The sequence below is a fragment of the Eublepharis macularius genome, chromosome 12, assembly GCF_028583425.1.
Source record: "Eublepharis macularius isolate TG4126 chromosome 12, MPM_Emac_v1.0, whole genome shotgun sequence".
Classification (NCBI taxonomy): domain Eukaryota; kingdom Metazoa; phylum Chordata; class Lepidosauria; order Squamata; family Eublepharidae; genus Eublepharis; species Eublepharis macularius.
This window is the reverse complement of record NC_072801.1, coordinates 44,459,582-44,470,045: the sequence shown is the minus strand read 5'-3', so window position 1 is coordinate 44,470,045 and position 10,464 is coordinate 44,459,582.

Sequence of the window (10,464 nt, the reverse complement as noted above, 5' to 3'; positions counted from 1 at the left end):
GGGGTAATCATCTCTGTTAAGACGCGAAGGCCCGCCTCATGAGCCCTCAACCTCACCAATTCTAAGCGGCGCTGTCCCAGACCCTGAGGGAACAACCTCTGTGAGCGTGGCCTGCCTGAGTGCTCCACTTCCACCAGTGTCACCCTCAGGGCAAGGTGACCCTCTCACTGATCCCCGCTCAGAAGAGCTGGTCACCCCCTTTCTCACCCCAATGGATGTTTCACTGGGTGAGGATGGAGACAGGCTCAGGTGGTGCGTCTTCAGATGCCTAGTCAGGACCGTTGACAACAGGTGCTTCAGGTTTTTGCCCCTGCGCACCAGGACGTCACAGGCACGGCACCGCACCACACAGGGATCATTAGGAAAGGCCCAAATGTGGACCGCTAACTGTTCCAGGGGAAGGAGGACGAATGGTTACAGGCTGCGCTGTGGAGCTGGCCATGGACGACAGGGTGAGGGGTGGACTGCAGGCGGGGACACCACCAAGAGTTTGGAATGGGGACGGGAGGGATCTTTCATAAAACACAAACCATTCCTCCAGGGATCCATCACCCACCCCTCCTCAAAATGTTAAGAGAGATCCTCTCCCCCCAGTGGAAAGACCTCTTTGGCCTCCTCCACAGCCACCAAAGATGAATTGGGGGGAGTGGGAGGACTCTCTGCTGCCCCCGAGCCACACCCACTACTGCTTTCTACAAGTAAACCTGAAGGACTGCCTTCGCATTTCACCCCACAATCACCCTTGGCAGCCAACACAACAGGAAGACTCATTGTGCCACCAAACTAGAATTAAGGAGGACAGAAAAGGAGATGACACTGTGAGCCCTCAGCCCAGGTGCCCACTGAGCTTGGCCCCAGGGCCTGGCAGCAGCCCTGGAACCAGAGGGAGGGACTAGAGCCCTAGCCCACCACTCCCACAGACCTGACCAGACCGGCACTAATAATACTGTGTGAGCCCTCAGCTGAGGTGCCCACTGAGCTTGGCCCCAGGGCCTGGCAGCAGCCCTGGAACCAGAGGGAGGGAGGGACTAGAGCCCTAGCCCACCACTCCCACACAACTGACCCAATCAGGCACTAATAATACTGTGAGCCCTCAACCGAGGTGCCCACTGAGCTTGACCCCAGAGCCAGGCAGCAGCCCTGGAACCAGAGGAGATAGATCCCTATCCCAAAAATCCACGCTCAATTATACTCTCTCTGTCTCTCTCCCTGAAGGCTAGCAAGTATCAAGCAACAGCTCTGCCACACTCCACTGCTCGCTGAAAGTGAAACCCAGCCTGAGAGCCCAGTGCTTTTTAAAAGCTGAGGTCCCATAGAGCAATACAGGAGGTCTGTGGTTGGCCATCAGAACTGCCTATCAGGGTTTGCAGGGATGAGATTGGAATGCCCATGGCTACAGAACACCCCCTCCCCCAGGTGTCTTCTCCCCTGTAACCAATTTGCGGCTCCACGGTTGGAAGGAAGACCTGCCCATCAAGGTAAGCTGGGCTTTGATTCAGGTTTCTAGGGCGATAGAAGGAGTGCAGCAGACAGAGTTCAGGCATTCCCCCGGAATTGATTGATGGTGCCTGACTGTCTGGCTTCACGAACTGTGGATGGACACAACAAACCAGGCTTGTTACGAACGCTTGTTCGTTGACCATGGACACTCACGAACTGCCGGATCGCGAACAAACAATCAGGCAGTTCGTGGATTTTTTGCATTCATAATGCGGTTCGTGCCCATGTCTAGTCAGGATCCTCTCCCCTATATTATTTTGCAGATCCAAACTACTTCCTGTCTTGCTTTTAACTCTAGTAAACAAGACGAATACCCGTATTAAAAAAGAACAACCTTTCCCAGTGCTGAAGCCCAAATTTATAATTCCCAAATCCCCAGCGGCTGCTCTTTGAAATTACATTACACATCGGGTGATTTAATCATGAGCCCCAAACATCAAATGTAATTTGGACCTAAAAAGCACCCAGGACAGAAATAGGAGAGAAGAAATCATTTATGAGAATTAAAGGTGGCACGCGTTGCCTGCAGCGTACATGCTCGTCTCTTTTTGGACCACTGTCTCCACACAAAGAACATTCTAGGCTTTTAAAGGACTCCAAAGTTTGTTTGGCCACAGAGAGTAATGGGGCAATGGGAGAATGCACACCTCACAAACAACAGTGACTCTTTTCAGATGTTCAGTTTTGGCACAACAACACATAACTGGAGCATACGCTACCCACCAACCGTTCAGATGCATGTAGTCAGCATTTTGCATCAAGAGGGCAAGTGTATTTTTCTATGCACTTACAGCTTCAGTATGTGTGAGCGTGTACCCTAAGAAACTCTATGTTCTATTTATATGTACCTATTGCTGTATGTGCACGGGATTATTTTATTTATTCCACTCATTTCTATTTCATTTATACCTGGTTTTTTGTTCCCAGTGAGGAGGACCCGAAGCAATTTATGTTGTTCCCCTCTCCTCCATTTATCCTCTGTGGGAAAGATTAGGCTGAGACCTCAAGGTGACCCAGCAAGCTTCCCTGGAAGAGCAGGGATTTGAACCTGGGTCTCCCAGATCCTAGTCTGACACTCTAACCACTGCATCATGCTTTCCTCTTTCCCTGTTCTATCAAAAATGGCACTTGTGCCTATTGAGAAGATAATGAATACGACACACTCATGTGTGATTGCACCCAAACTTAAATCTGCAAAGGGCTTCTGTCACACAACCTGTTAAAAACTATTGTCAGGGTATACCTACACTACAGAGGATTTTTTATTTGCACGGTAAATTTATAGTTAGCTTCAGACATTTTAAGTCTTGCTCTTTAAATTTATATTTAGCTTTCCAGAAGGCTCATTTGAAGGGAGATGTGCTATAAACATTTCTCTAAACAGAATTTTAAAAATGAAATCTAATCTACACAGGGATACACAATGCCCATGGCTGAACATAATTTCAAACGAGGCTCCCCCACGTCATTGACCTCCCAAGTAGAATAACACTCATGCCACCTGTAGAAGACTGTTTAAGGTTGCTAGCTTCAGGTTGGAAAATTCCTGGAGATTTGGGGGTGGAGCCTATGGAAGGCAGGGCTCGAGGAAGGGAGGGGCTACAGCAGGATAAAATACCAAAGAGTCCACCCTCCAAAGCAGCCGTTCTATCCAGTAGGTATTTCTGTAGACTGGAGATAAGTTATAATTTGGGGAGATCTCAGTGGCCCAGTCAAGAAAGATTCATTTGGTCACACATTTTGCATGAATAGGCATGAGAGGGCAGCAAGTCACCTTTTGCTGAGGTAGGCAGAAGAATCCCTAGGCCAATCGCTGACAGAAAATGGTCACTAAAAAGTCTAAAGCATTTTTTCTTTGCTCCTTTTTTTGGCATTATTTCCAGATATGGCCCTATGCCATTCTGAGGCTGCAACAACCACCTTCTTGCCAAGTGACTGAGTCACTGCACCCTCCATTTTCAGCATCTTTGTTCTTTATCTTGTGGTTTCTTGCTCTGTAAAAACTTGAATACAGCTTGGGTGTGTAATGTCTGAGGCCTTTCATTGAAGGACATTTGTGTGGGTGGGAAGAACTTGGCCAAAACAGAGCTCATGGGAGTGGGCAGGCCCTCCTTTGTGCCCTCCGGACTAAAATTCTTGAGAGAGAGAAAGAGATGGATGGACCAAATTAGTTACATTACTGGTCAATTGGAAGAGGCTTTCTTATTTATTTTCACATGGGCCATTTTTTGCCCCCACAAAGGGTATCACTGTTCGAAGCCTCTCCGTCTATTGGCCCTCAGAGGAAAAGAAACCATAACAAATATGATGTTTCACTCCAATTCCTTCAGCAGCGCGAAGTTCAGGGCAGCTTTTGCAGGGTCCATTTCCTTGGGAGAACAGACTGCTTGAGGCTTCTGGTGTCCTTGTGAAAATCTATTTACAGGTTGGGCAAGAACAATAATGAAGCACAGCTGCTGAGATTCCCTTGGCAGAACCAGGGCAAGCCCTAGAATCCAAACAGTACAGAAGATACTAAGGCTACATACAGAAAATAAGATGCTGTGTGTTACATCATATCCCATGGTAGACAATCTCAGCTTTTTTGATCCCACAATATATTTGTTTGTCTCTGGGCAAACCAGCTTGGAAAGTTCTTAGCTGTTTTCTACCCAGCCATCTGCTTTAGCCTCTCATTTCCTCCTCAGGACTAGCCTAGAAAAAGACGACACCATCGGTACACAGCAACTTTTCTGACCTATATGCTGAAAAAAAATGTAGTTTTTGTGACAATGTCAGTGTGTTGATCGGGAGGGGAGACAATGGGTTGGATCCATCCAGCCATCTTTTTGCTTAATCGTGCCCAGCCTGTGCCCAACAAGGTGCTTTTCCATGGAGGTCTCATAATTCCCAGCACAACCTTTTTGGTGTTCATTGGGGACACCCTCCTCCCCTTTTCACCAAAGGAAAAGCTGATTGCATCCTACCCCAGAGCTGCACTTGGCCAGACAGACTGGGAGCCAACTGAGTCCAAGTGGGTGATGCTTGACTGGACCTGGGAGGAGATTTACAGACATAAGGCCATGCTCATCACCTTTTCCTGTGCCACCTGCCCCAATATCATTGCCAGTACCTCAGGGACTCACCTTGGTGGCTTGGATGAAGAACCAGCAATGTGCGTCAAGTAAAATGATATAATATGTTCCTGCTTGGCACATGGGCCAGTTGTTGCCTGCCCTTGGGGTACACCATATGATACAAGGCATGTGATCCACAGCAGGGGTGTAGACTTTCCAATTTCCCAGCCAGGGGGGAAGGGAGCTGGGCCTGGGCCAGAGGCATTGCTATATCCGGTCTTTAAAAAACTGGGCCCCAGTGACATCATAGGGAGGAGCCAATGACATTGCAGGGAGGGGCTTCCTTTGCCACCATCTATGGAGGCAAGGCCATGGGGGGATTTAGGGAGGGTCTTCTCACAAATTTAGGGAGACCCAGGCACCCATGGAAGGGTGGACAGTCCTGTGCTTATCTGCCATTATAACTGAGTCCCTCATGTGAGTTTGTCACTGCTTGCCCCGCCAGCCAAATCCGGGGGAGTCGAGCCCCTCAGCCCCCTCCCTGTAGTTTACACCTATGATCCACAGGGGCAGACTAGGAGGCCCTGTCCCTAGCCCCACCCCTACTCCCAAAGCAGACTAAAAAGCAAGGGTCTCACCTAGGGTTACCAGCCTCCAGGTAGTGGCTGGAGATCTCCTGGAATTACAACTGGTCTCCAAGCCATGGAGATCAGTTCACCTGGAGAAAATGGCTACTTTGAGGGTGGACTGTATGGAATTATGCCATGCCAAGGTCCTTTCTCTCCCCAAACCCCACTTTCTCCAGGTTTCTCCAGGTTTCACCCCCTAGATCTCCAGGAATTTCCCAACTTGGAGCTGGCAACCCTAGTCTCACCAGGAGGAACAGGCCATCATTTCACGTGGTCTTCTACCAGTGGCCTTAATGGCCAATCTGCTCCTGCTGATCCATCATCCTTTGCACTGCTGAAGAGGATGTTTTGAGGCAACACTTAGAAGACACGCAGTGATATACAATCCAAGAATTTCAACCCTGCATTCTTGAAATGGTTCAAAGAGAGGCACTGGTAAGGGATAGGATCTGTAGACTATTCTGCTGCACACTATTGGTTGCTGCAAGTATAGTCTTACTGGGTATTTCTGCATTGTTGAAAATGTCGTATTTAATTGCTTATATGCTCTGTTTCAGCATTGTTTCAGCTCTGTATCAAATTTGTCTGTTTTCAAATCTCTGCCGATTTGCATTTGCAAATCCTATTGCATTGTTTATTGAATGTACCATTTGCTGATTGTTTTGATTTACAGTGTGTAATCTGCCCTGAATCTCAGTGAGAAAGATGGACTATAAATAATGTAAATAAATAAATAATAAATATAGTGGTGCGGTGAACTTGGCAGGCAAGCATGCCATTTTAAAAAGCAGTATGCCGAGCCTTGGATCTCTTTGCTTTGTCACCATCCGGTTCTACCAGCTGTCAAACAGCTTTACAGCTGTGCAGTAAGCCTAAGGTGGCAAGAATTTCATTTCGTTCTGACTTGTGATTGTTTTTGCACCTTTGCTTTAGGTGAAATCAATTTTCACCTATTATAATGGATGGTTGGGTTAAGGAATTAAACTATGCAGGGAGTGGGTGAGAAACTATGCCTTTGATAAGGCTGGGCAACCTCAATAGGACAGTCTCAGATGACTCCTGAGTCCTGAACAGTAACTTTTTTTAAAAAAACTCCATTTTTAACTCTTTAAACAATTGTCTATGGAGCAGTGTGCAAGAAGGAACTCCCACTGGGCAATGTGAGAATGTATATATGTGGAATGCTGCCAGATAGACTGTACTGTACATTTTGAATATGTGGAAAGTAACCCAACCAAACCAGCTCAAGCTACTCATCAACAGCCAAACTACTCAATGAAAAATCAGCTCTCTGAGTCACAACTAGTGAGAACCTTGTGAAGTTGTGAGCCATACCCATGGCTGTCCAAGCATCCCTAAACCCATACTACCTGACTAGGAACATTAGAGCACATCTCTCTCAGCTGTAATCAGCATCAGGCATGACTGCAACTTTTCTGGGTATGGCCAGAAAACTCTTCCCTAACAATTTATACTGGGGGAATTGAGAACAGGGACACTGTGACCTGAAGATATAGCCCCCAGGCTAAACCATCCCTTTTAAGTCCCCTGTCCCCATGTTAACAGGCATAGCTGTTAGTTTGTTTTACCTGAAATTTTCCTGTTCCAGAATTGAGTGCCTGTTTTTCAGTGGAAACTATCATGTCACAACCGAAGTTTGCTTTTAAAAAACAGTCTCAGGTGGGCTGAAACATTGCTTTGGGTAGGACCGTGCACCCAGTAACCTTTAGGCCACTTCAGCGATTTGCTACTTGTTGGAAAATACTTTTTTTTCTATCCTGCAGAAAGTTAAGGTACGTGTCAGGCTGCAGTGAATGGTGCAGGAGCAAGTCCAGAAATTCTGTTTGCAGAGTTGTTGGTCCCTACAAGCTAAGGATTACTCCAGAACAGCCTTTTCCACAATGCTTGTGATTTTCCTACTTTACCATGTGCATTCTGGATCTTTGATTAAAGTTTGATTCAGTTCTTTGAATCAGTTTGCACCCTCAATATTCAGGATATTAGACATAGCAGGAGGACCCACACCTTGCCCATACTGTTTGATGCCTACATTATCAATCACTCAACAGACATCTTGAAGGGGTTGGAGGAGAATAGAGGAAATCGATGGAACATCTTGGAATAGCACAGCAAGGTTGCAAATGGAACTCCGTCTGGGGTCAGGCAAAGGAGAACAAGCACCTGGGACTAATTGCACTAAATAAATGAGCAATTAAGGATATTACAGGAAGACTGAAACATCCCAGACCTCTTTCTGACCCTCTTTGCGTATTTCCATGGCAACCAGCTACCCATCCCGGATATCTTCACTCCTGTCAATCAAACTGCAGAGATAAAAAGGAGGTCCTGATTCCTAAACAGACAAGAGAACTTCTGCCTTGCTTTGACCCAAATGAGATTCTGCTAGTAGAGAGAACAAAGCCTCCTATTTTTATAGATAAAAGCTGGTGGCCTGCAAGGGAACGGCAAACATTTAGAGATCACCCACTCCCTGCATTGCCTGCTACCAAGATTCTCTAAGCTCTCACAGCCTTGAGCTGGCTAATTTTCCCATCCCTCCGTTTCATTCTCAACTGCTTTCAACATTCTGTGCCTCCCGGAGCATATGAAGTCCTCATCAGGTTATTGGCTAATCAGCGACATATTTTTCAGCATCCTTTGTAAGTCCCCCAAGTATGTACAAAATCCCTTTCTTGTCCCTTGCTCAAGCTTTTGTAATCAGCACAGAGACCAGCCCACTCTATTATAAGACAGTGATAGTTCCAAAGCTAAATTTTGCATCCCATTTTGGAAGTGCAGCCAAACATTCCATATAGACTCAGGCAACACCTACACTGTAATTCAGGTTGTATTTTCTTTGGGGAAGGTGCCTGTCTTCACTCCAGACACACACACACAGATACACACCCACCTCCCCCAGTTGATTTTAGTTTTTGAAGAACCACACATGCTGGCAGTGTTATATAATCAATCTTTTTTTTCTTTATCCCATCCTGTACAGTCCTTACCAACTTTGATCTTTTTATCTTTTTATGGCTTTTCATGTGAGAAAGAGTCTATGCAGAAATGTGGGGATCAGAATTCATAGTGCAGATCTTCTTATGTAAACAATGGACACTTTATTCGTCCAACATACATGCAGCCAGTAGCCAACCAGCAATTTGATTGTTTTTGCAAAGAAAGAACACATACTACTAAGAAGAATAGAAAGAATGGTATGGACTGTGCCCTTTTCATCCCAAATTAGGACCAAATTTCACATGACATCTGAGAGTTGTAGGTGTATAATTTGGCCCTAAAAAGATTCACTCATGTCCCCAGCGCCATGGTGGGGAAGGGGGGCTCTAACTCTTTTCTCCTAGCATGAAAGAAATGACTGTTTTAAGCCTCAGTAGATAAAATGTTCCTTCAATATATGTATGTTTTTTTCTCACTCTTAGAACCACGGGTGGGCTTAATGATTCTGGGGCCTTGGGGAAAAGTCCAAGATGGGGCTCCAGAATCATGGCCACCCCCACCCCCACTGGTCTCCTTTTCTGGAACCAAGCAAAGAGTGGCCTTCACCCCATGAAAGGTGGGAAGAAGCCACTGCGCCACTGAAAGCCTGAGCCCAAGACAGAGCAGGTGCACCTCACAGCAGGAGCCCACTCTTCTTCTTCTTTCCCCTCTCCTTTTCAGAGGAAGGCCATAGGCAGTCAGGGGGGGCTGGGGCAGCTGCCCCTGTTGCCCATTAGATAAGACCCACCCCAAGCTTAAAAGGGTTTGGGGGTATTTTCCATCAAGAAAAAAAACAGTGGGGGATTTAAACCTTCCCTTTATGAGCACCATTGTCCTAGTCTATAATGCCTTTCTCCATCCCGCCCCCCCCCCCCCCGGCATGGTCAAATTATACATCTGGAGTTCAAACTGCAGCACCAAACAGGACAATCCTGAGCAGAGCTGCACTCTTCTAAGTCCACTGAAGCCTGCTTAGGATTGCACTGTTAATTGCTCCCGGCAGTCTTGTTTAGATATATCACAGACGTCATTACTATGACTGCTTCAATATGGCAATATGGCAAGGAGTTGAGGCTTTTCATTGATTGCTGCTGCTAATACAGAGGACTGCGTAGGGTTGCCAACTCTGCATTGGGAAATTCCAGGAAATTGCACTGTTAAATATATTGCACTGTTAAACATTTATATATACATATATATAACATTAAATACTGTTTTAATGTTAAAAAGAGTCCAGTAGCACCTTTAAGACTAACCAATTTTATTGTAGCATAAGCTTTCGAGAATCAAGTTCTCTTCGTCAGATGCCTGATACAGATACTGGCCAAATACAGAAGAGCAGGAGAGAGAAGAGAGGCGGCAATTAGGGGGGGAGGGGGAGGGAGCAATCAAAACATTCCTTTGCTAGTATATGTAAACATCTCCTTTTGGTGTGTGTATCAGTTGGCTTCAAAGGAGTTTGCCCTGTTAGTTTGTAGCAGCCAAACAGCTAGACCATCCAATTCCAATGCAGTATGAGCCTTCGATAACCACAGCTCTCCCTGCCAGATGCATCTGACAAAGAGATCTGTGGTTCCCGAAAGCCCACGCCAGGTGCCACTGAGCTCCCCCAGACCCCACCTCTGTAAAGGAAATCTGTTACCTGTGGTAATGTGATAACCATTCATAGTCCCTATTCAGTCCCAGCTTGACAGAGTCAAATTTGCATATGAATTCCAGTTCAGCAGCCTCCCCTTGGATTTTGTTTTTGAAAGGTTTCTGTTGAACTACAGCGACCTTTAAGTCCTTGATGGAATGTCCTGGTAGATTGAAGTGTTCTCCCACTGGTTTCTGGACGTTGCCATTTCTAATGTCAGATTTGTGTCCATTTATTCTTTTGCGTAGAGGTTGGCTGGTTTGTCCAATGTACAGAGCAGAAGGACATTGTTGGCACATGAGGGCATATATCATATTGGAGGATGAGCAGCTGTAAGAGCCAGACACAGTGTAGTTGATGCCATTGGGTCCTGTAATTGTATTCCCTGGGTAGATATAGGGGCAGAGCTGGCATCTGGGTCTGTTGCAGGGCCTGGTACCTGTGCTGGTGACTCTGCTGGCCGATTCATGATTGTAAGTGAGAAGTTGTTTAAGGTTGGGGGGCTGTCTGTAGGCAAGGAGAGGTCTTCCACCCAGGGCTTCTGAGAGAAAGGTATCATTTTCCAGGATGGGTTGTAGCTCACTGATGATACGTTGGATGGGTTTGAGCTGGGAGCTATAGGTGACAACCAGTGGCGTTCTGTTGT